Source organism: Notamacropus eugenii, chromosome 2, assembly GCF_028372415.1.
Source record: "Notamacropus eugenii isolate mMacEug1 chromosome 2, mMacEug1.pri_v2, whole genome shotgun sequence".
Taxonomy (NCBI): Eukaryota; Metazoa; Chordata; class Mammalia; order Diprotodontia; family Macropodidae; genus Notamacropus; species Notamacropus eugenii.
The window spans coordinates 208,809,645-208,832,960 of record NC_092873.1 but is presented as its reverse complement, the minus strand read 5'-3'; the positions used below and the strand labels follow the sequence as shown (position 1 = coordinate 208,832,960).

The 23,316-nt window shown below is 37.5% G+C and overlaps 1 pseudogene; it reads left to right on the top strand.

Annotated features, from left to right (window-relative positions):
- Positions 1–2,706: 2,706 nt before the first annotated feature.
- Positions 2,707–21,716, top strand: LOC140522916 (calcyclin-binding protein pseudogene; annotated as a pseudogene).
- The last annotated feature ends 1,600 nt before the right edge of the window (positions 21,717–23,316 follow it).

The following is a 23,316-nucleotide window of genomic DNA, read 5'->3' as shown; positions in this document are numbered from 1 at the left end:
TACTAGCTGTGTGACCCTGTGTGCCTCAGTTTCCTCATGTGTAAAATGAGCAGGAGAAGGAAATGGCAAACTACTCCAGTACCTTTGCTAAGAAAATCTCAAAAGGGGACAAGTCTGAGTTGGACTGAAAAACAAGACTGAAAAACAACTAAACAGCCACAATAAACTGTGTGTGAGTGTGTGTATGAGTGTGTCTGTATGTATATGTGTGTCTGTGTGTGTGAGTGTGTGTGTCGGTGTGTGTGAGTGTGTCTGTCTGTATGTGTGTGTCTGTGTGTGAGTGTCTGTGTGTGTCTCTGTGTGTGTGTGTGAGTGTGTGTGCATGTATGTGTGTGTCTGTGTGTGTGTAAGTATGTGTGTATGTGAATACAAAGTAATTCCCACTGACTGGAATAGCTCCAAAAAGGGGAGAAGGAAATAAACATTTATTAAGCATCTGCTATGTGCCAAGTACTTTACAAAAATGATCTCATTTGATCCTCACAACAACCCTGGGTGGCAGGAGCTTTTATTATCACTATTTTACACTTGAGGAAACTCAGGTAAGACAGCAGTTAAGTAGCTTGTCCTGGGTAACGCAGCTCGTGTTTGCTGCGCGATCTGAACTCAGTGCTTCCTAACTCCAAGACCATTGCATTGCACCCTGTCTGACTTTAGGAGAGATCAGGAAAGGGCTAAAACTATGAAGTATATGGGGCCTTCTCGTTCCCAGTATCTTCACTTCTATCAGACTATTTCTGTTCTGGATCTTGGGTTTACCACTTTTTCTCAACACTCCCACTTTGCCACTTTCTAGAAACTTCTGTACCTCATAATGTTTGTTCTTATTTGATTCAGCCCAGCCAATACCTAGTCTCTCTCTCTCTCTCTCTCTCTCTCTCTCTCTCTCTCTCTCTCTCTCTCTCTCTCTCTCTCTCTCTCTCTCTCTCTCTCTCTCTCTTCTCTCTCTCTCTCCTTTTCTCTCTTTCTCTCTGTAAGTGATATAAAATCTGAGAAGTCAACTAGATATGTTTGATAATAAAACCCTCCTTCAGTGCCCTAACCTCCTCTTTCTATGACTTAAAGACCCTCACCATCAAAGCTCAGAGATTCCCCACCCCAGCAGCAGAAATCTAATATAGTCTCTGTCCTAAAGCAGGATTCTTAGCCCTTGTTGTGCGTTGGACTTTTTTGGCGGAGCCCATGAACCCCTTGCCAGGATAATATTTTAAATACATAAAATTAAAGGCATGGGATTATAAGGGAAACTGATTTTTATTAAAATAGTCATCAAACTATTTTGGTGGGGGGGTGGAGGTTTACAGACTCTAGGTTTAAAACCTTTGTTCTTAGGCATTACAGAGCACCATAACCTCAAAAGAATCCCAACGACAGGGTGACCCAAAGATTATCGGCTCTAGAGCTGGAGGAATTCCTGAGGCCATCTCATCCAGCGCTCCTATTTTACTGATGAAGAAACTGAGGCCCATATAAGTGAAGTGATTGACCCAAGGTCAAGGTCAGGGAAGGGATTTTAATTCAGATCCTCTGACTCCAGAACCAGTGATTTTTCTATACGCTACACTGTAGTTGAAAGGTGGATAATGCATGAAAGCAGACAGAAATAATGTAAAAGACCTCATTGTGTACCTGCATGACCAAAACAGAAAGTAAATTAGGCATGTACTGAGAGTGAGGAGCAACGGGCAGGTATCTGGAGTATTGTACTGACTTCTATGAAATGTGAAAAGGAACCAGAGACTCTCTTGGAAGATATAAAAAAACACATGGACAAGAATCCCATTTTGTAAAACTCCAATAAATACAGTTCAGAATTGAGACAGGCTAGATTTGAATAAAAGGAAGAAATCAGGATCAATCACTTTTGGGTGATAAGTACCCTTCCAGCCTTCTTCCTCCTTTATGTCTGTCTGATCTCCAAGCCCTGTCCATGCTGGTTCTGTCCTTACCATTATAAATTCCACACCAAATAGTGGAACCAGGTGGAAAAATCACATAATTCCAATAGCGGTGATGAACTCACTACATGAGGTTGCCCCTCCTTCCCTCTCTCTCCTTTCAGCTCTACAACTGGACTTTGTATGTTTGTCAGAAAAAAAAGGTCTAAGGATTAGAGCAGATAAAGGGTTAAAGAAGGTCAGTAAAGTAGCTATTGTTTAAAATGACATTTTTGATCTTTAAATGTACATGCTTGAATATGGCATTTACTTTACAATGGTCAGACCCATAAAGTAAGGATAGTTCTGGGCTCTAAAGTGTCCAAGGATCATGAAGGACTGAAGCTTTAAAAAGTCACTTAATTCTTGCATAGAGGACATTTCCCACTGCTTGGGGCTTTGCAAAGTCTGGGTCACAGGTGTAAATTCCCACAAGGCTATGCATAAGCCTTTAGTGTCCAGATATCTTACCTTACTTACACTGGCACAGACTGCCAATTAGAAAGAAGGCTCTACAGCATCACTAGTTTGAAAAGACTGTGGGAGTCTCACAAGGGACGGTAAGGCATAAGGAAGAGATTTAGAAGATGGGGAGAAATGAGAGTTGTATCTAGAGCAGGTCCCCTACCACTGGGTCTGCTAAATAAACAACATGGGAGCTGAGGCAAGAAGTTTCAGTATTCTTCTGGTTTGAAAAAAATCAGTCAGTCAACGCACATTTATTAAGTACTTACTACGTGCTCCATAGAAGGCAGCTCATTCTATTTTGATGTGTGCACAGGCAGCATTGAGGACAACTCCTATCAGTCTGATCCATCCTTCAGTAGTGGCTGAAGCTTCAAGAGCAGCTCTGATCCGACTCCTTGTGGTGTCCCTGGCCTTCTCCCCTGTGTGGTCTGGGTTGGTGCCAAAGTTCCTGTTACCCCTGGTGGTGTCTACAAACTATGTTGTCATTCCTGGAGAAGTCCTAGATGAAGAGAAGGAAAAGGTTAAAAGGAAAAAGGTCTATGATGCTCTGATGGCAGAAAAAATCCAAGTTAGAGGCAAACTTTAAGCACAAGAAATAGCCGAAGGAAAGGAAAATGGACACTATTGAAAATGAGAATCTGGCAGCTGTGGTTACCCTCATTACAGTTCTATACCCAGTGAAAAATCAATAATTATGGATGAGATCAACAAGATAAACTTGTGAAACTCTATGTATGTCACTTTCACTGGTGTTCAGCTAGTTACCACTGAGAATGTCCAGGGACAATTCCCAGAGAGGTCATTTGAGTTTCTTGTAAATATTCTAAAGTAAAAAATGGACTCCTCCATAGCTGTCAATAATTCTTGAAGGCCAAGTCTACAGAAGATAGTTTAAGAAAAATCAAGACTGATTCCATTCTTATATTATACAAAAAAAAAAAAAGTGGTTAGACTAGAAGTGGGATCACTTGACCCAGGTAGAAAATGAATACAAAGAGAAGGGACAATCATCCTTTTACGATGAAAAAGATGAATGTTTTGAAGATGCATGAAACTAGAGATAATGAAGTAAAGATAATCATTAGTTACAGCCTGGATAGATTCTTGAGAGAAACAAGCCAAAGAAGAGACTAAATTTTGGGACCAAAAAAAAAAGGGTCCTTTCAATCACAAATGTGGAAATATTGTTTCTCATAAAGGATTGTTATTGATCTGCACAAATGCATTTGACAAGAATATTATTTACTTAGATTTCTTCCAAGCAAAGAGGTCATGCTGGAGGATTTATATAAATAAGATTACATTTTTAAAATAAAATTTAAAAAGGTGTCAAGACGAAGCAACTTGTCAATTATTTTAAGTGGATTGGGATAATTTGGTTGACCTACTCAACTGACCTTTACCCTTTAAGAAGTAAGAAAGGATAGAGAGAAGAAAGGAAAGCAAAGAAAAGAAAGAAAACAGAAGCTAAAGAGAAAAAAAGAAAAGGAAAGGAGGGAGGAAGAAAGAAAGGAAACTTAGAGGAGTCAAGACAAATCAAGAAAAAATTTAGAGAGATGGATGAAGAAAACACTTCTCCTCAAACACACTCTAGTCTGATGAACCAATTTGGACATTTAGTTATATGATAACAAGCACCTACACAAATTTTGCAGGAATATTTTTCTAATTCAAACATTCTAGATTTTAATATTGCATATTTGAATCACAAGACCTTATACCTTCATTTTAGATATGCTGAAACTAGGGTTTGGGGCAAAGTGGAAATTCAAGATGTAAAAGGAGGTGTTATGTCATATTCTAAACCTTCCTGGTGTCAGCCATTCTCGGGTGCTCAGTTCTGAGCAGTGACATAGACCACTGGCACTGGTTGCTGCACTTGGTTCTTCCATCTGACATTTTAGGCAACAGCATCCACTTAGAGCTCTGAGGAGGTCTCAGTCGTTTTATCCTCGAACTGCTATGAGCCAACAGCTGAGCCATCCTCTCATAAATTTGCCTCAGAAAGCCCCACCTTTCAAAAACTAACTTCCCTTTAGTTTCCACCACACCGTTCAATGGGCAGTTTTAAGACTGAGAATTCCTGAAGTAGAATAATGTTTCTGTGTTGTTTTTTGCTACTTATAACACAACCAAATCACAGTACTTGCTTCTGCTTTACAAATTGCTTCATTTGTATACAGCTTCCACCCTCATGGTAAAATATTGTGGTTCATAAAGGGAGATAAAAGCAAGTAGCTAACCAAACAGTCAAAAATTATAAGCCCTGCCTTGTATTTCCAGGGCCAAAATAATCAAACAAGAGATTGACTGAAAATCATACAGCAGATAAGAAAGAAATTTATTGTGTCACTCTCCCTTTCTGCTGAGTATTCATGGGGAATTTTTGCCTGTGAAAGAATTCTGAGTGTGACTGCTACAGAGAAATGTGTGTCTTGTTCTAGCCAAGTAATCTGGGGTGTGGAAAGAGTGGGTGGAGATGACTGTTTTTGGGAGGGGGTGGCATCTGTAAATGTGGGTAAGACATGTAGTTTGGACAGACCTCACCCTCAGCAGGAAATGTGGTCACTCCAGTCATGCCGGTCACCCCCCTCATACACACGCACACTCTGCGCAGCTGTAATTGGTTATACTTATATACTTGGATATTTGTTTTAAGTGCCACAGTGGAAAGAGCTCTGGATTTGAAGTCAGAGAAAGTGGGATTCAGATCCTAGCTCTGCTACTTAATGCCAATCGGCCAGAGTCAATAAACATCTTCTGTAGGTCAAGCACTGTGCTAAGAATGGGAATATAAAAAAAAAAGGCAAAAGACAACTCTTGTCCTCAAGGAGTTCACAATCTAATGGGGGGGACAATAAGCTATTAATTGTGTATAAATAAGCTCCAGATAGGATAAACAGGAAATAATTAAAAGAGAGAAGGCACTAGAATGAAGGAGGGTTGGGAAAGACTTCCTTTAGAAAATGGGATTTCAGTTGGGACTTAAAGGAAGCCAGGGAAACCAGTAGGTGGAGACGAGGAAGGAGAGCATTGCAGGCATGGAGGATAGCCAGAAAAAATGCCAAGAACTGAGAGATAGAGTGTCTTGTTCATGAAACAACAAAGACTCCAGTGTTAACTGGATTGAAGAGTTGGGGTGAGAAAGTAGATGTAAGAAGACTGGAAAGCTGGTGGGGAGGGAGGGCGTGGGAGGGGATTAACAATTTAACCTCCCTGGGATTATATTTCCTTCTCTGTTCAATGAGTCTCATTGGGCTAAAAGACCTTTAAAGGCCCTTGTAGCTCAAAAAAATCTATGATTTTATTTATGGTTCATCGAGATAGACAAGATAGGGCACAATACGGAAGAAATCACAAGAGATATGTTTTAACATCACTTTTGATATATGCACATATATTTAATACCAGAAAATTCTAGTTGTCATAGTACAAAAAATTTATTTGGGGAGATATCAATTCAATTCAGTTCAATTCAACAGGCGCTTATGAGGCATCTACTATGCACAAGGAAATATAATGCAGTGCTAGAGGTGTATGGAGACAAAAATAAAACAATGCCTGTAAGAAGCCTACATTGTACTAAAGGATGGCTACAGATACATATACGTATATATATATATATATATATATATATATATATATGTATATATATATATATATATATATATATATATATATATATATATATATATATATATAAAATCATTTGTGGGAAGTGTGAATGATAACTGAAGTGATCAGAACTGAGATAGAATATGGTCTCAACCATGAAGGAAGCTTGATATTCCAAGGAAAAGAGGTAAGGAAGGAGAGCATTCCAGGCAAGGAGAACTTCCTGGCAGAGACATAAAGGTAGGAATACCATGTACAGGGAAGAGCACATAGGTCTGTTTAGCAGGGATTTGGTGGTACATATGAGGAAAAGTAACATGAAATCAGTCTGGAAAGGCTTTGTGGTCCTTTGCAAGGCCACAGAGAATTTTGCCTAAGATTAATGTTTTTTAAAGCCAGTTCCATTCCTGGCTTATCCATATGTCTCTATAGGAAGAGACTTAAGACAGCTATTACTGAGGGAAATTTAATTGTGGTTCAAATGGCAGAAATCTGAGCTTTTCCGAGCCAAAAATTCTGATTTCTGTCCTTTACCAACCCTAGTAAAATCTGGAAGAATCAGTAGAGAATACAAAAGCTTGAATTACTATGGGCCTATAGTAAACATTATATAGAAATCATTACATCAGACGTTAAGTGGGATAACGGAGCCAAGTCAGACCAGCTGGACCACAAGTTACTGGAGAATGTTTTGTCAGTACAGAAATAGTCTGAAGCAATAGTCATGGAACAATAGCAGGAGCTCTTTGTAAGGAGTTATTAACAAGTAGAGGATTTTTTTCCCTCTCCTCTGAAAAGGGGAATAACATGTTACTGTGGTTACTGACTTTGCTTATCACACATAGAGCTAGCTGATTTGGTCTCCTCACTATGGATATGAAGGTGATTTATGGATTTTCCTGTGACATCCTACTCAATATACCAAAGACTCCTATAATGCATATACCCTTTCCAATATGGGAGTCAATGTCCAAGCCAGACAGTTTGCATATATGGAAGTCAATTCTTTAAACTAAAAGGGTTGTCCTTTATCATTCAACATTTAAAAAGTTAGTTGATATACAGCAATAGAAGGAGAGGGATGCATCAACATGAAACAGAAGGGAAATTCATACCCCAAATGCAGGATTTCCCCATTTAATCAGGAGCAGCTGACAAATATGTCTCCCCGATGCTTTGCTATTTGATTCACTTAAGCCAAGTGAATGAACATTTGCAATTTTATTATTCTAGTGGTACTGCCAGCACCTCTCTAGTCACACTATCATTCATTATTCTGTGCCCCAAGGTTCTGGGTTTTATAATTTGGTTGTAAAGATGTGTTCCAGGCATGCTTATGGAATACAAAAACTCATCCCTCAGTCCTGGATTATTTTTCATATTTTAAAATAATATCAAGTTGGCTCCTGATCAAAACTTGGGAAGAAAACAGAAGTTCCACAGTAATCAAATTATGTATTGGGCTCAATCCTCCCCTTTCCATTTCTGCTGCTCCAGAGTATGATCTGGCCATCACAACAATTGTGCCACCAGATGTTGGGAAACCAGAATTAACCTACTCTCCATATGTATCAAAATGCTTATGGACTGTGTGTTTAGGCAGTCAAGGAGTACTAGAGCAATATTGCCCCAGTACCATGGCTTCTCATTCTGCTCTTTCCACTCCTAACCTCTCCTAAGTCTTTCCACTTTAAGGGTTGGGTGGTCCTGGCTACTACGGAGGTGAAAGCTGAGTTCATTCCTAAGCTTACTCTACTCATACCACCCTCCACTCCATTTTCCATTATTCCTGCCTCCTGTTTCCTCCCAAAAGAAAAGAAGCAAGTCCAAAATAATATATTTATCAAGTGCCATTTACTCCAAAGGGTGAATTTTTTTTCTTCATTTTTGTTTTCATTTAATTCTTGGGAAGGTAGGTAACAAATATTATCTGAGTTTTGCAGTTAGAAAAACTAAAGATCAGAGAAAGCTTACTCAGGACTTTAATGAAGAAATTAGAGGTCTGAACCTAGAAGTACTAATTGTTACCCTTTATCCTATTCTATCCCTAATGATTCATTATGGATGATAAAGATCGATCATAGGACCATAGACCTAGTATGAGTTCCCACAGACGATTCTAGAGAGCATTGCACCCAGAGCTATTCTGTGCTGACCCAACACACTTTTGACACTGGGTTTCAGTTGTTAACCTACTAAAACTACTATGCCATATACATTTGAGCCATTTCTGCCCCTTTGCTCTTCAATGTGTTACTAGTCCATTGATGCATAGAGAAATAAAAGCATGCATTAGATATGACTGGATCCAGAAGACTCTCCATCATTTAGGCAGTCTGAGCTTTTTTATATTTATACTTGTAAACCTATATAGCTTGTGTGTACGTAGGTATTTGCATGGTGTCTCCCCCATCATACTGTGAACTCCTTGAGAACAGGTATTGTCTTTTGCCTTTCTGTGTATTTCTAGTGCTTGGCTCAATGCCTAAGTACAATGTAGTAGGCACTTAACAAATGTTTGATGACTATACCACTTGTTACGGCACTTTCAGGGGCAAAAGTATGGAAAAAATATTGGGTATGTCTCTAGAAGAGTAGAAAGAATGCTAATGCTGAGTCGTGTACAGATTGAGGTGTGTATGTATGTGTATATATGTGTATGTATATATACATATATGTGTATATGACATCACCAAAAACACCTGTTAACAAGATGGGATTGGGAGTAGCGTGGGATCAATCAAAGAATTGGGCATTTTTGCAGATGTGAACTACCTTGACCTCTTCCTCCTCTTATCTAATTCTAATTCATCTATCTGCACTAACTGTCCATCTGAGTAGGAACTAACACACTGGACTGCCATTTAACTATGTAACCTAATTTCTCAATATGCTCTGTCCATCTACATTTAGTTTTTCCTGTGTAGATTTGCTGAGCCAGCAATCTCTTTAGTAATCACGGATCTTTAGTAATAAGGAAACTCTACAGAGTTCTAGGGCTTGGTACATCCATACAATGCTATCTTCAGGGAGGCACAAATGAGGAAACTCATCATCTATAGAGAATTCCTCTTCTATTTAGAGTTTGTACAGAACATTATCAATAAATCTCGGGAGCATCTTTAGTGAGCATGTCTGTTTTATGCTTCTTTTGATGATGAACCTCAAAAGACTGTTGAAAAGTCATCCTTGGGGTTCATCCAACATGGAATCTTGTATGCTTTCATTTGAGACGTTTTATTGACATACGCTCTTTAATATTGCTTTTTACTTTGTTAAGTATATATATTTTTTTCTAAATGGACAAACAATAAATATTTTGCTCTTTACATACTATTCACTCTCCAAACTACTTGCTCTATCCATTACTCACTACGTTCCACTCACTCTGCATGACTCAGTAAATTTTGTGGTTGAAGATGGAATCTGTAATAGAAAACTGCCTTTTGGTACTCAGTTGTTTACTGTTTGTTGAGAATCAATCAATTTACATTTCTTTTACAAATTGTACTTAATAGGTCTACTTTCTGAGTCTTTCTTGAAGAAAGAATTTATGACATACAAATATAAGTCTTTTGAGGAATATATAATCCTTTGACCTCTTTAATTTTATAATCCTGAACTATGCTCTCCAACATAAGGTCTCCCATAATCATTTGTGTCCATATTTGTATTGAAAGCACAGAGTATCAAAGTTGATGTTTGGAGGATTTTATGAAGTTCTTCATAAATTTTTTTCTACTTCCTCAGGATCACCAAAGGTTTTGGCATAAAAGCTGTACTTATTTTTATATTACTCTATTTGTTTACTCTTATCACAAGTACTGATAGGTAAAAACACCAAGTGTCCCATGAACTGTTTCTTGATGTTTTAGGCTTATGAAAAACAACTTCAACCCCTCATTTCACTTCTCAGGGGAAAATCTGGGGGCCATCCTTCCACTGAACTGCAACTTATTAATACCTTTTTGTTTAATTTGTAGCAAGAATATGTTACACAAATATGTGGTTTATACCCTCCAAATTATCATCTTTTTGGTATTTTGATAGAGACATCACATTAAGAAAATTCATATTTAAATTAACATTTGTAGATGGTCTAAAAATTGTCATATGAGACCACATAGACTTTCACAACCAGGTCCCTTCCTCCCTCTCCAGTCTTCTTGAGCCTTACTCCCCTTCTCCATGTACTAGTAATCCAGTGACACTGGCCTTCTTGCTATATCTCACACAAGACATTCCAACTACTGACTCAGTGAATTTTCACCAATTGTCCTGTTGCCTGGAATTCTCTCCTTCCTTATCTCCATTTTCTGGCTTCCTTAGGTTTCTTCAAGTCTCACCTAAAATTCCATCTCTTACAAAAAGCCTTTCCTGATCCCTTTTAATGCTAGGTCATAAAGTGAATAAAAACACCAGTCCTTAAATCAGAAAATCCTGAGTTCAAATTTGGCCTCCAACAATTACTATTTGTCTAATCTGGGCAAGCCACTTAACTTCTGTCTACCTCAGTTGCTTCATCTATAAAATGGGGATAATAATTGCAGCTAGCTCACAGGATTATTGGAGCATTAAATGAGATGGCACAGTGCCTAGCACATAGAAGGCACTATATATTTATTCCCTTCCCCTAACGTTGGACCTTTCTTCAGGGATTGTCTCCAGTTTACTTCATCTACATCTTGTTTGCATGAAGTTGTTTGTATATCATCTCCCCCATTAGACTGTGAGTCCCTTGAGAGCAGAATACATGGTAGACATTTAATGGGAAAAAATTATAGATGAAATTTATGTATTTTTTATAAGCCCTAGAAGAATAACTGTATAATAGGGAGAGATTATGTCATATGAGGAACTGATAAAGAAGAGTTTCAAATACAATCTTTTTACAAATTTTCTTTTTTGTTTTATATTGTATGTTTGTGTTTGATGATACTTGTTGTTTATAATGTTAAATGAAAATTGAATGGTAGAAGAAACTAACCTAGAGATTTATTGGTGTTGTTCAGTTATTTGAGTTGTGCCCAACTCTCCATGACTCCATTTGGGGTTTTCTAGGCAAAGATACTGGAGCGGTTTGCCATTTCCTTCTCCAGCTCCTTTTACAGATAAGGCAAGCTGAGTTAAGTGACTTGCCCAGAGTCACACAGCTAGTAAGTGTGTGAGACTGGATTTGAACTCAGGAAGATGAGTTTTTCTGACTTTAGGCCTATCATACCACTGTACCACTTACCTGCCCCAGCCTAGACAAGAGAAGAGTTCATAATTACTAGCTTCAAATATGTGAAGGATTGTTGTGTGGAAGATGTATTAGCTTTATTCTGTCTAGCTGAAGATGGTAGAATTAGGACAAATAGGCAGGAATTACAGGTAGATAGACTTCAGTTCAAAGTTAGGAAGTACGGAGCTTTCTGAAAATGGACTGAGCTGTGAGTCAGTGAGTTTTCCATAACTGTGTGTGTTCCATTGGAAATCAGAAGATCAGGTTTGTTATAAAAGGTTTCCAGTATTAGATAGGAGGTTAGAAAAAATGACCTCTAAGGTCTCTTCTGTCTTCTAAGATTCTATAAAAAGATCATCCATCACAGAGCTGATAAGGACCTTGAAGATCATCTTTGACCATGTCTGGAATGCATTCTGTCCTCTCTTCTGCCCCATAGAATCAATCCCTTGTTTCGTTCAAAACTCGATTCAAGTACCAACTTCTACATGAAGATGCTCCTGATTCCTCCAGATCCTATTGCCCCCATCCCCATTTTTTGGTGTCTGTGTGTGTTTACATATACACACACTGTCTTTATAGAATATAAGACCCTTGAGGGCAAGAACTATTCTGTTTTTGTATCCTTGGGGCTTAGACATGGTAACTAGAAAATAGAGTGTATTTAATAAATAGTTATTGATTGATATACTACAATCCACTTATTTTATAGGTGAGGTAACCAAGGCTCCAAAAGGCTAAATGACCTCTCTTAGGTCACAAAGTCCATGAAGGACAGAAGTGACATAAGAACACAGGTCTTGACCCCAAGTCCAGTGTTCTGAAGGTCTCTACAGCACACTGCCACCCTTACTGTATTCCTCCAGAAAGATATAGGTAAGAACCAATTCTTCTATACTCCAAGTACCAGAGGGTACTTGGACTACATTGTAACTGGGATAGTAATAAAGGTATCCCTTCATCATACAAAAAATAGAAAAAGGCATTTTCCAAATGTTATGTTCTCTAGTTTGTCGGTCTTCAGCATCAGGAGTATGAGACAGATGAACACAAGCTGTATTATTCAGTGATACTGAGTTTTAAAGTTTTACTGAATCAAATGAATTCTGAATTTTATTTCAATGTTATATTCTTTTGGGGATGCTGCAGGACTATGAGTCATGCACTCCCCAAATCACCAAAGGATTGAAATTACGGATCACGCAAAGGGCAATGGAGAAGTACAGAGTGGGCGTGAACAGGCTATAACACATTACACATGAGGAATTACTCAGAAAAAGTGGTATAAAAGATGTCACCAGAGAAATGTATGCTAAAAAAAGTACAGGCTTGTCACTTAACAAAAATGAAGGATAACCCACTTGCGCCATTAGTCTCCATTCACTGCCAAGACAATGCTTCCCCAAGTACTTTATGTGGGCCCCCTGTGGTGTATTTATGGGAGGATGTGATAAAAAGTCACACAGGATGAGTTGCAATCTGCATCACTGCAAGGAATGCCCACATTGATGTGGTCACAGATACAAAAGAATATTAGCGTGATAGATGGGGGTGTCCTTAGAAAAAACATGAACTCCCCCCCTAGACTCCCCAGATTTATTGGATCTGTTTAAGTCAACATAGTCAAAAAGTGCCTGCTCTCTGAACACTGGGTTTTACACCATGTGGTGAATGTGAAAAACATATGCAGGTCAAAAGGCCAAGTGTCTCAAAAAGTACCAAGAAGATCTCATCCTAAAAAAAGAAACAGCGATAATAATAATGATAGACTAACGACAAAAGAATACTGTGAATATCAGGGAAAAATAGAAGATGGCTATATATTAGCCTGCTGTTCTCTGACGTTGACAGAACCGGAGAACATCTGAAAAAGAAAGTCACGTTCCTCTAGAGAGGAAGACGGAAAGCAAATGGAAAGTCTGGCCACCAGCCTCATGAGAAAGGTTTGCCAGAACCCAGGATGGCCAAGCCCATTAGTGTGACCCATTATTGTGTATTCTCTTTCCATTGGAAACTAAAAATACTGTTTCATATGAAGATGGACCTTCGTGGGGAAAATGTTCTGCCCTTCTTTTGCACAGCCGATCTAGGAAAGAAAAATGAACAAGGAGATCCTGGCCCCTCTGAGTTAGGTAACCCTCAAACTACTCAGATTTACTAGGTTTAAACCTGAGTCCTTTGTGTATTTGATCCCTGACTATCAGTGACCCATGTTGTAGATGAGAAGGTGAGGCAGGCAGGTATAACAAATTAAGGCCAGGATTAGAATGCTGACAGATTAAAAAAATTTAAAAAAAAAACCACTTCTGAAGGCTTGAAAGGTAGGTGAGAGACTAGGGATGAGATCATAATGAACCCCTTAGATACTGTGCTGTTTCCCAAATGTGACGTTTTCATAAAATCATATATTTGTAGAATGTTCAAATTAGAATGACCCTGGAGCACTAACAAGAATTCAAAGAGTAAATCAAAAGATCTGATGTTAGTTGAGCCTTTGTTAACTTCTAGTGGATCTTTGCTGGAGAAGAAAGCCTTCATATCTATTGGATGGGAGGACTGAGGAGAACTCCAAATCACAAGAGCTCTAATAGAACAGTAGGTACCTTTGAGGACAGAACCTTAATGGAAAACTGTAGCTGGAGCACAATATCAATCTGAAAGCCTTTCTTTTGCAAGGAAGAGGTTTTAGCCATAGCAATAATCTGCAGTGAGTTATGACTACAATGTCTTGTGAAAGAGCTTTAGTGGTCCCTGTTTAGGAGAGGCAACTTCCATGGAGGTGCCCTGACCACATATGTTTATCTACAACTGTATTCCTCAGGCATAATTTCTATGCAAGTTTTACTCAGTGTGTATATTTGTGTAAGAATGAGACCAATATTTAGCTAAATGTTTTTGTTGTGAAATAAATTTGTTTTCAAGTTGGCTAGTAAAAGTAAACATATAACTGGGGGCTCCTAAGCTTTGATTTGGACAGGATTCTGACCCACAAATTATATAGTACCTGGGGTAGCTAATTGGTGTTCCAGAGTGAGTGAGATCTGTTGAATCATGGGATTCATACAGTATAAAATTTAAACTAATTACCAACTCTTAGTATTGTGCTCTGCACACAATGGGAAGATGCTGAAAACTACAAGGGAAAGAAGAGGAAAAGGAAGAGACATAGGAAAAGGAAAAGAAAGAGGATGATGACATCTCAGCCAAAAATAAAATTCCCCAAATAATAAGGAAGTGAAAAATAAAAGTGAGGTGGTGGTGTTGTTCAATGAAACAAATTTATGTGAGCTTCCATTCTGAGAAATCACTAAGTTAAAGTTGTAAAAAACAAATGTATGGTATTGCAGGAGCCTGTGTTATGTTTAAAGTAAGCAGGATATCCCTAGTTGGAGTGTGAGGTGATGGCTGAGCCTGGTAAGGGGCCAGAGCAAATTATATTGGCTTTCCTCTCCATCCCTACCTTACATACAATATTTACAAAAGTAAAAATAGCTTCAAGCAAACATCAGGGGGCATCTTAGAATGGGAAAAAAGTCTCAAAAAGGCATCTTTGGGGGGGATACATGGAAGTAAGAGGGGAAGTGATAACATATTGACTTTGGTAATTACGGTGGATGGTGGGGAGTGAAAAGAGGAAGATGCAGGATAGCACTGTTGCGTATAAGAGCTTTAGTGCACTTATTTTTAAAGTAAATGTTATTAATTTCCCTTGTTGTCCTATCACCTGCATTTTCCAATGGATTTCTCATTACTCCTCCTTGAACACTTATGACAAAAAATTAAAAAAGAAAAAGAAAGCCATTCTACAAAACTATCCAATACATCTAAGAAGCCAATTATTGCATGTAGTGTTGTGTGCACATAGTCTCCCACCTCTGCAAATAAGTGGATGATGAACCTTCTCCTATGTAATGCTTCTTTGGGGATGAGCTTGGTCATTATAATTTGATAGCATTCAGCTTCTATCGTTTTATTCTTGTTCTTCCAGTTTGAATTGTTATCATTGTATATATTCTTTCCCTGGTTCTGCTTTCTTCATTTTGTATCAGTTCATAGGTCCTCCCATGTTTCTTTGTTCTTTGACATCATAATCTTAGTTTAATAAAAACAGTGATTTTTTTACATTCATGTGCCACGACTTGTTTAGCTATCACACAATTGATGGGCATATGCTTTGTGTCCAGTTGTTTTTTACTTTTAAAAATCTCCTCTCTTTTAACCGTTGCTGGCAGAATCACCTGCCTCCATGGTCATTGCCCAGGGCTTAGGCAGGAGTAATCAATAGCTCAGATCTTCCTTGGCTAAGGATAGCTTTAGTCCTCATTCTCTTCTTCCTCTTCCTCCTTCTCCTTCCCCTCCTCCTCCTCTTATATCACTACTGCTTTTGTATAACATCTACTATATGCCAGACACTGTGCTATGCGTTTTCCAAATATCTCATTTTATCTTGATGACAACCTTGGGAGGTAGGTGCAGATGAGGAAACTGAGGGAAAGCAGAATTTAAATGACCTGCCCAGGGTCACAGAGATAGTAAGTGTCAGAGGTCAGAGTTGAATTTGTCTTCCTAGCTCAAGATGCAATGCTCTATCCATTGCCCCATCTAGCTAATCCTTAGAAAGAATGCTTCCCTGCTAGTGTCTTCCTCAGATTAGATTTTATTTGCTCTTTTGGTGATTTTTTTAAAGCTGCAGAACTTAGAGTTCATGATCCTTGGCATTATTCGAACTGCTATTAAAAATAAATAGGAAGGTAACCATTTCTAAATATATGCCATCAGCTTCTAAATATAGATCACAATCTGAGAAAAATTCTCATAGCTTTTAGGGTGAATTTAGTTCTCTATGTATGCTCCTACAAATAGACAGCAAAGGTTCTGGAAGGAGTTTTTAAAGAGCCATTAGGACATGAATATTAGATTCTTCAAGTGGACATGAGCTTCACAACTCCAAATCTTAACAATGTTTAGTACCTTCAAGTAGTCCCTACCATTTTAGAAATCCACAAAAGGGGAATTTCTTCAGATAACTGATAAGGATATTTTTGGGAATTGTGACTAGAATGAAAATTCCTTCTCAATGTTTGTGTGGAGGGAGACCTATGGTATCTTAGACAAAACCCTTCAACTCTACAAATCCTATTTTCTTTATCTGTAAAATGAAAGGGTTGTAATAGAGTATCTTTAAGGCCCCACTAGGATTAATGTTCCTATGATTCTATGATCTAAAATCTACCCAGAATTCAAATACATAACTTTGACTTTAATAAAAAATGTTTAATTCAATTAAATTTAAAGAGTATTTATCAAGAACCATAGCTATGTGCTAACACTAATTATAGCAGTAATGGTGGCAGTGAAGCAGAAACAAAAATAGTTAATTTATTTTACGAGTTTAGAGTCTCATTGAAGAGACAAATATCCATTCAAAGAACATACAGCCTGGCCTGTATGAAGATAACAAGGAGAAAATGAAAGTGAGATAGCAGATCACCATAGGGAATATCTGGAGAAATGGTGGGACTATATATATATATATATATATATATATATATATATATATATATATATATATATATATATATAGTCCCACCATTTCTCCAGATACATATATATGTATACATGTATATATATATATAGTTGTGTGTGTATGTACACATACACACACACACACACACATTTGCTTTCACCTGTTAAGGAGAGTTAAACAAAATCCTTGCAGATATCCTACCTAAGGAATCCAGGCTCCTTGCCCAGGATTCCCCACTATAGTAGTTTACAGATGTCTGTCCTCTTGAAGAAGCAGGTTATATTTTGCATGTTTCCAGGTCTTCTTTTGCTAATTAAATGTATATAATTCCTTTGAAATTCAGTGTTTAACAAAGTACCCTATGATAGGTAGGCAATTCAGAAAATGTTTGGTTCTGATGGTGATGGTGAGGATGATGCTCTCTGTGTTAGGGTGCCAGGCTGATAAACCAATCTGAACTAATAGGTTAATAGCAAAGATTATTCAAAATACAAAAAAGGATTCAAATGGTGGGAATTTAAGGGACTAGAGTAGTCTAAACTGCCTGTCAGATCTCATGGCAGCACAGTCACCTAGAAAGTTTCTGAATTAGGACTTTTGGCTATGTATAATTTAGAATTCTTTTCCAACTACAGGGTTGGGGGAAAGGATAAACACCTGTTTGCAGATTAACTATGTAATAATGGACTTTTACTTTATATAATCTTTTCTTTTAAAAATGTGAATCCATATTTGAATCCATGCACTAACTAGTTGTGGGATAGGCAATGTGGTAAGGTGGTTAAAGACCTGGTCTTGCAGGCAGAAAGATTTATCTTCAAATCTCACCTCTGATACATACTACTTTTGTGATTCTGGTCAATGCAGTTAAATTCTCAGTACTACCGCAATTCTCAGAGACTATAATTTTATTTTTTTTGTTTTCTTTTTTAAGCTTTAATTTAAAAAAAACCTTTTTATTTAGTATTTCCCCTGTTACATGTGAAAGAAATTTTCAGCATTTGTTTTTAAAACTGAGTCCCAAATTCTTTCCCTTCCTTCCCACCTCCCTCATTGAGAAGGCAAGCAATTTGATATAGGTTATACATCTGTAGTCATATAAAACATTTCCATAATAGCCATGTTGTAAAAAAAAACACAAACCAAAATAAAAACCTAAGAAAAATAAGGAAAGTAAAAAAAAAAGTATACTTCAATCTGTATTCAGACTCCTTCAGTTCTTTCTCTGGGGATGGACAGCATTTTTCATCATAAGTCCTTCAGAGTTGTCTTGGATCATTGTATTGCTGAGAATAGCTAAGTCATTCACAGGTGATCTCCTTCAGTATTGTTGTTCCTGTGTACAGTGTTCTCCTGGTTCTATACATTTCACTATGAGTCAGTTCATGTAAGTCTTTCCATGTTTTTCTGAGAGCATCATTTCTCATAGCACAATAGTATTCCATCACATTCACATGCCACAACTTGTTCAGCCATTCCCAAATGATGGGCAGCCCCTCAATTTCTAATTCTTTTCCACTAGAAAAGAGTTTCTATAAATATTTTTACACATATAGGTCCTTTTCTTTTTTTAATCCCTTTTGGATATAGACCTAGTAGTAGTATTGTTAGATTAAAGGATATACATAATTTTATATGTCTTTGGGCATAATTTCAAATTGCTCTACATAACGGTTGAATCAATTTACAACTCTGCCAACAATGCATTAGTGTGAGACTACAATTTCCAAAGAAAGTACTGAGCTATATTAGTAGAGAGAGTTAGGTCATCTTGGAGTATCCAAGTAAAATCACAGCACCAGTTTCTATCCTTAGTACACAGACTTCTGTTGTATTTCAAAATTTTTCATCTATGTGGATTTCTGAATAATGTATCTAAAGCCATAGAACCATAAACTGTAAGACCCAGAAGGGCTCTTAGAGATTATCTCACCCAGAGCTGTCAAACTCAAGGGGCAAAACTCCCAAGTGCTGCTAAACCAGATTAAAATGGAATTAAAAAATGTTCATCACAATAAATGAAAATATAATATAAAATAGATGTTAATTTATGGTCTTCCAAATCAATGCAAAGCTGCAGAGATTGCTTTCTATTTGAGTTTGACACCATTCTTCTAGACCAAACAATATAATATGCTCAGTTTATAATGTTGATTTTTTTTTTTGCTTTCCCTAGAGATTTATTCATTGCTATAAACTATTTTGTGGCCCCTATTAACAGACAATTTCTTTATAAGAATAACCATTAAAGGATAATTTATTGCCCTGAAATTCAAAGATAATTCTTACAAGATATTAGAAATTGCCAAGTCTAACCATTTCATTAAAATTTTTTTAATTATGCTAAGCAGTGAGGATAAATGGATTAAAAAAATTTTTAAGTCCCTACACTCAAGCAACTTATAATTATACTAGAAAGGATAAGGATCATTAGAACAATAGAAACTTTTTGGAACAGACCTCAGAAGCCCTAAGTCCAATGCTTTCTTGAATATGAATACCATTTCATACACATAGTCATTCACTCCTTTAAAGATCTCAAGTGACAGGAAATTCATTATCCCTAAGACAGTCAATTTCAGTTGTTATAACTTTAATTTTCAGGAATTTTTTTCCTTCAGGTAAGTAGAACATGGTTTCCTTGCAATTTTTACTGATTCTGTTTTTCCTTTACAACCAAGCAGGGTAAATCTAATCTCTCTTTCAAGATGACAGCTGTTTTTAAGTTTTCTCCAGAACCTTTAACTGACATGGATTCAAATCCCCCTATCATTCTGGCCGCTCTACTTTGGAAATTTCCCAACTTGTCAATGTCCCTTCTAGAAAGCAGTGTTCAGAATGAAACACAATACTTTAGGTGTAGTCAAGGTATTCTACAGTGAAGCTCTCATCACCTTTGCTTAAGACATTTCAGTCCTTCAGGGATCTGTAATTTCATCAGCATAGACACACCCTCCACTGAACGATGCAGTTCAAAATTACCCTATACCTGTCTTCATAAGTTGATGATGTGAGAGGGAGCAAAAGAAATGGGAGGAGAGAAAGGGAAAGGGAGAATTGATAGAGAGAGGAAGAGAGAATGTGAGAGAGAGACAGAGAAGGAGAGAGACAGAGAGACAGACAGATAGAGAGACAGAGAGAGATGGGGACAAAGGGAGAGAGAGCAAGAAATGGAAAATAAATCCTTGCCTTTAGTCCACTTTTTAATTTAACTTTTAATGACTTTGCCTTTGCTTAGCTAAGCAAGACTGACCCACATAGTGGACATAAAATTCTTCATGGCATCTATACCTGCTGAAAACCTTCCAAGCTTGGTACAACCTGTGTTCTACTAATATGCCTTCAACAGCCCAGTATTATGTCTTCATTATGATGAGCAGAGTAAGATCTTCGTGGAGATACATAGTTCCATTAACATGGCTTACGATAAATAGCATTGACACTTTTGGCTGCCATATCAACTTCAAACATGTTGAACCCACTGAAACTCCTAAAATTTCTTTCAGGTGAACTACCTTATAGCTATAGCTCCCAGTCCTTATACATGTGCAGGTGATTTCTTCAAAGCAAGTGTGGGAATTAAGTTTATCTCTGGGAAATTTCAATGAAGACATTCTCATCCATAATCACAATGTAAATTAAGATATTTTAAATATATGAGAGGTCATACATCAAAATGGCTTGAGAAAGATTTTTAAATTGGAGAGGGATTAAAATTAAAGGTCAGTCAGACAGTTGTTACAGTAGTCCAAGAATTACTAAGAATCTTAACAGGTTGCTGATAATAGTGGGGAAAAATTACCAGTGTGAGAGAGACTGGAGAGGCAGGATGGAAAATAGTAACTGGCAACCCGAGTGGATAAAAGAGATGAAAGAAGACCAAAACTACCTTTGAGAGTTTGGACCAGTAGGATGGTGGCATCATGAACAGAAATAAAGATTACAAAGAGAAGCAGTTATGTAATTGATTTACTAGCAGTGTGACTATGGGGAAACCACTAAACCTCACTGAGCCGCAGGTGTCTCCTCTATAAATGGAGTTATGATAATATTTGTACTATCTAATCAAAATAATTTTTGTGAGAAAATTTGTTATAACATGTTATATAAATTCCATTTATTATAATTATATAAATGATATGACATAAATATAAAGCTATGCCAAAATTGAGATAAGTTATCCCGAAGGTCTTAGTGAAGTTTTAGACACTAAGACTTTTGGGACACTGTATAACAGTCCATTGGAAATGGGAAAATAGAATTGGGAGAGAGGTCAGGGCTAAAGTTTTAGAAGTTAACAGCAAAGAGATGATATTTAAAACCATAGAAATAGAAGAGATCACCAAGGGATGAACAAAATAAGACCCAGGGAAATGAATAGACTTTTCTGAAGTCACACAGCTTGGGAGGGAGCTAACTTGTCTGAAGTCACAGAGCTCAAATCTTAAACTTCTGATTGCATGCTGCCTTTCATTATTTTATAGTCTGCTAAGTAAAATGCTTCAATATTGCACATACCTAGGAATACTATGTTTATGTAAATTTTTCTTCACTTATGTTTAACATATGTACATGTTGCAAGTGCAACACAGTGTTCTGGTTAAGCATTTTCATTCTTCTGGGAATGGCAATGATTGTGGGAGAGAATGACAGAATGGTGAGTGTCAAACCTATGCACCCATCATCTCTCTTATCCAGGATTTGGAGTTGATTTCTGCAGAACTGGGGATTGGTTTTTCATCTGAGCCTGGTCTCTGTTAGACAAGGGTGGAAGGATACGAGGCTGGTACACAACCCAGGCTACACTGAGAGCCGGCAGCGCCTGCCTTTCCCCTATAGACAGGATGACAGCTGGAGTCCGTGTGTGCCAAGCTGGCGTTTGACACAGGAATGTTTCTGGTCTGTAGCCATGCCACAGACTACAGCACAAGACTTTGAAAAATGAAAGGAAGAAAACTTGCTAATGTGTATGAGCTACTTGAAACGTTCATAGGCTGGAAGCTTCACTTTCATTGCTTAAAAACATATTACTGATATGTTTAATGGAAGAGCTTCCTCCCTTATGAGAGATAGTATAGGGAAAACAATAAAGTCTAGACTGGGATATCAGCAGATCATGGTTTGAACTCCACCTCAGATACTTCATAGCTGTATGATTGTGGGCAAGTCATATTACTTCTTAGAGACATAGTTTTCTCATCCATAAAATGGACCTAAGTGATAGTCATTACCTAACTCACAAAGTCATTATGAGGAAAACTCTGCAAATCTTAAAGTACCATGTCAATGTGCTTTGTTATTATAATTCTTCTCGTGTTATCTGATGACATTCAGATGGAAATGGTTCTGGAATAAGTCACTATCCTGCTGTTATTCTATTATATTTAATGTTCTGAGGACTAAAATTTCAATTAAAAAATGCATTTTGTAATTGAATACAAAGATAGAGGAGTAAGCTTATGCTTGGTAGGCTTGCTGAAAGCATCTTTGGTACAATTCCAGTGGCAGAAAGGACAATGGGAATGACATAACCCTCATCCTGTTCCCATATTACTTTTCAGCTAGACATCTTAATTTTGGAAGATTTTATTTCCATGTATTTTGGAGATTAAAAGCATTTGAGATGGCAGAATAAATTTAAAATGTTCTTACATTTTTATGGATCGACACTATGTACAGAAAGAGGATAGTGGACAGAAGTTCTGTTGGTAATAATTGTCTGGTTCCATTAAGTTGCACTCTCAAAGATATTTTGAGGCTTATGTCTGCTGGACTGTAATTGGTCATCTTTTTGTTTATGAAATGTAACAAGCTTCTGATGTATAATTCTAGCAACCACATTGCTAGATAGGTACTCAACAGCTGCTAATTTTTTGTAGCTTGTGGTGATGTGTTACACATATTGTTTAGTCATTTCAATCATGTTCAACTCTTCATGATCTCATTTGGGGTTTTCTTGGTGAAGATACTGTGGTGCTTTGCCATCTCCTTCTTCAGCTTATTTTACAGATGAGGAAACTGAGGTAAGCAAGGTTAAGTGACTTGCCCAGGGTCACACAGCTAGTAAGTGTCCGAGGCTGGATCTGAACTCAGAAAGATGAGTCTTCATGACAAGGCCACCTAGCTGCCCTTTCTACCCTTCTACTTTACTGAAAAAAAAAAAAGTGAGACTACCTATTATGAACTACCTAATCCCTTCTATTTCTCATCTAAAAGGCTCTTTATATCTTCATCCATTTTAATTTTTTTTTTTTTTGGTTTGAGGTAAAGGTGGTCCTACTTCTTGTCAAGTTTATATGCTTATACTCTTTATCCCAATCTCTTTGATTTCTATGGAAGCCTGTCCTATCATCCTCTCTGTCTCTCTCTCTCTCTCTCTCTCTCTCTCTCTCTCTCTCTCTCTCTCTCTCTCTCTCTCTCTCTCCGTCTGTCTCTCTCTGTCTCTCTCTCTCTCTCACACTTACACACACAGACACACACACACCTCTCCCTCATCATCTTTACATCTTCTGTCTTTCAGTCTCTGTGTACAAGCTCCTTCCACA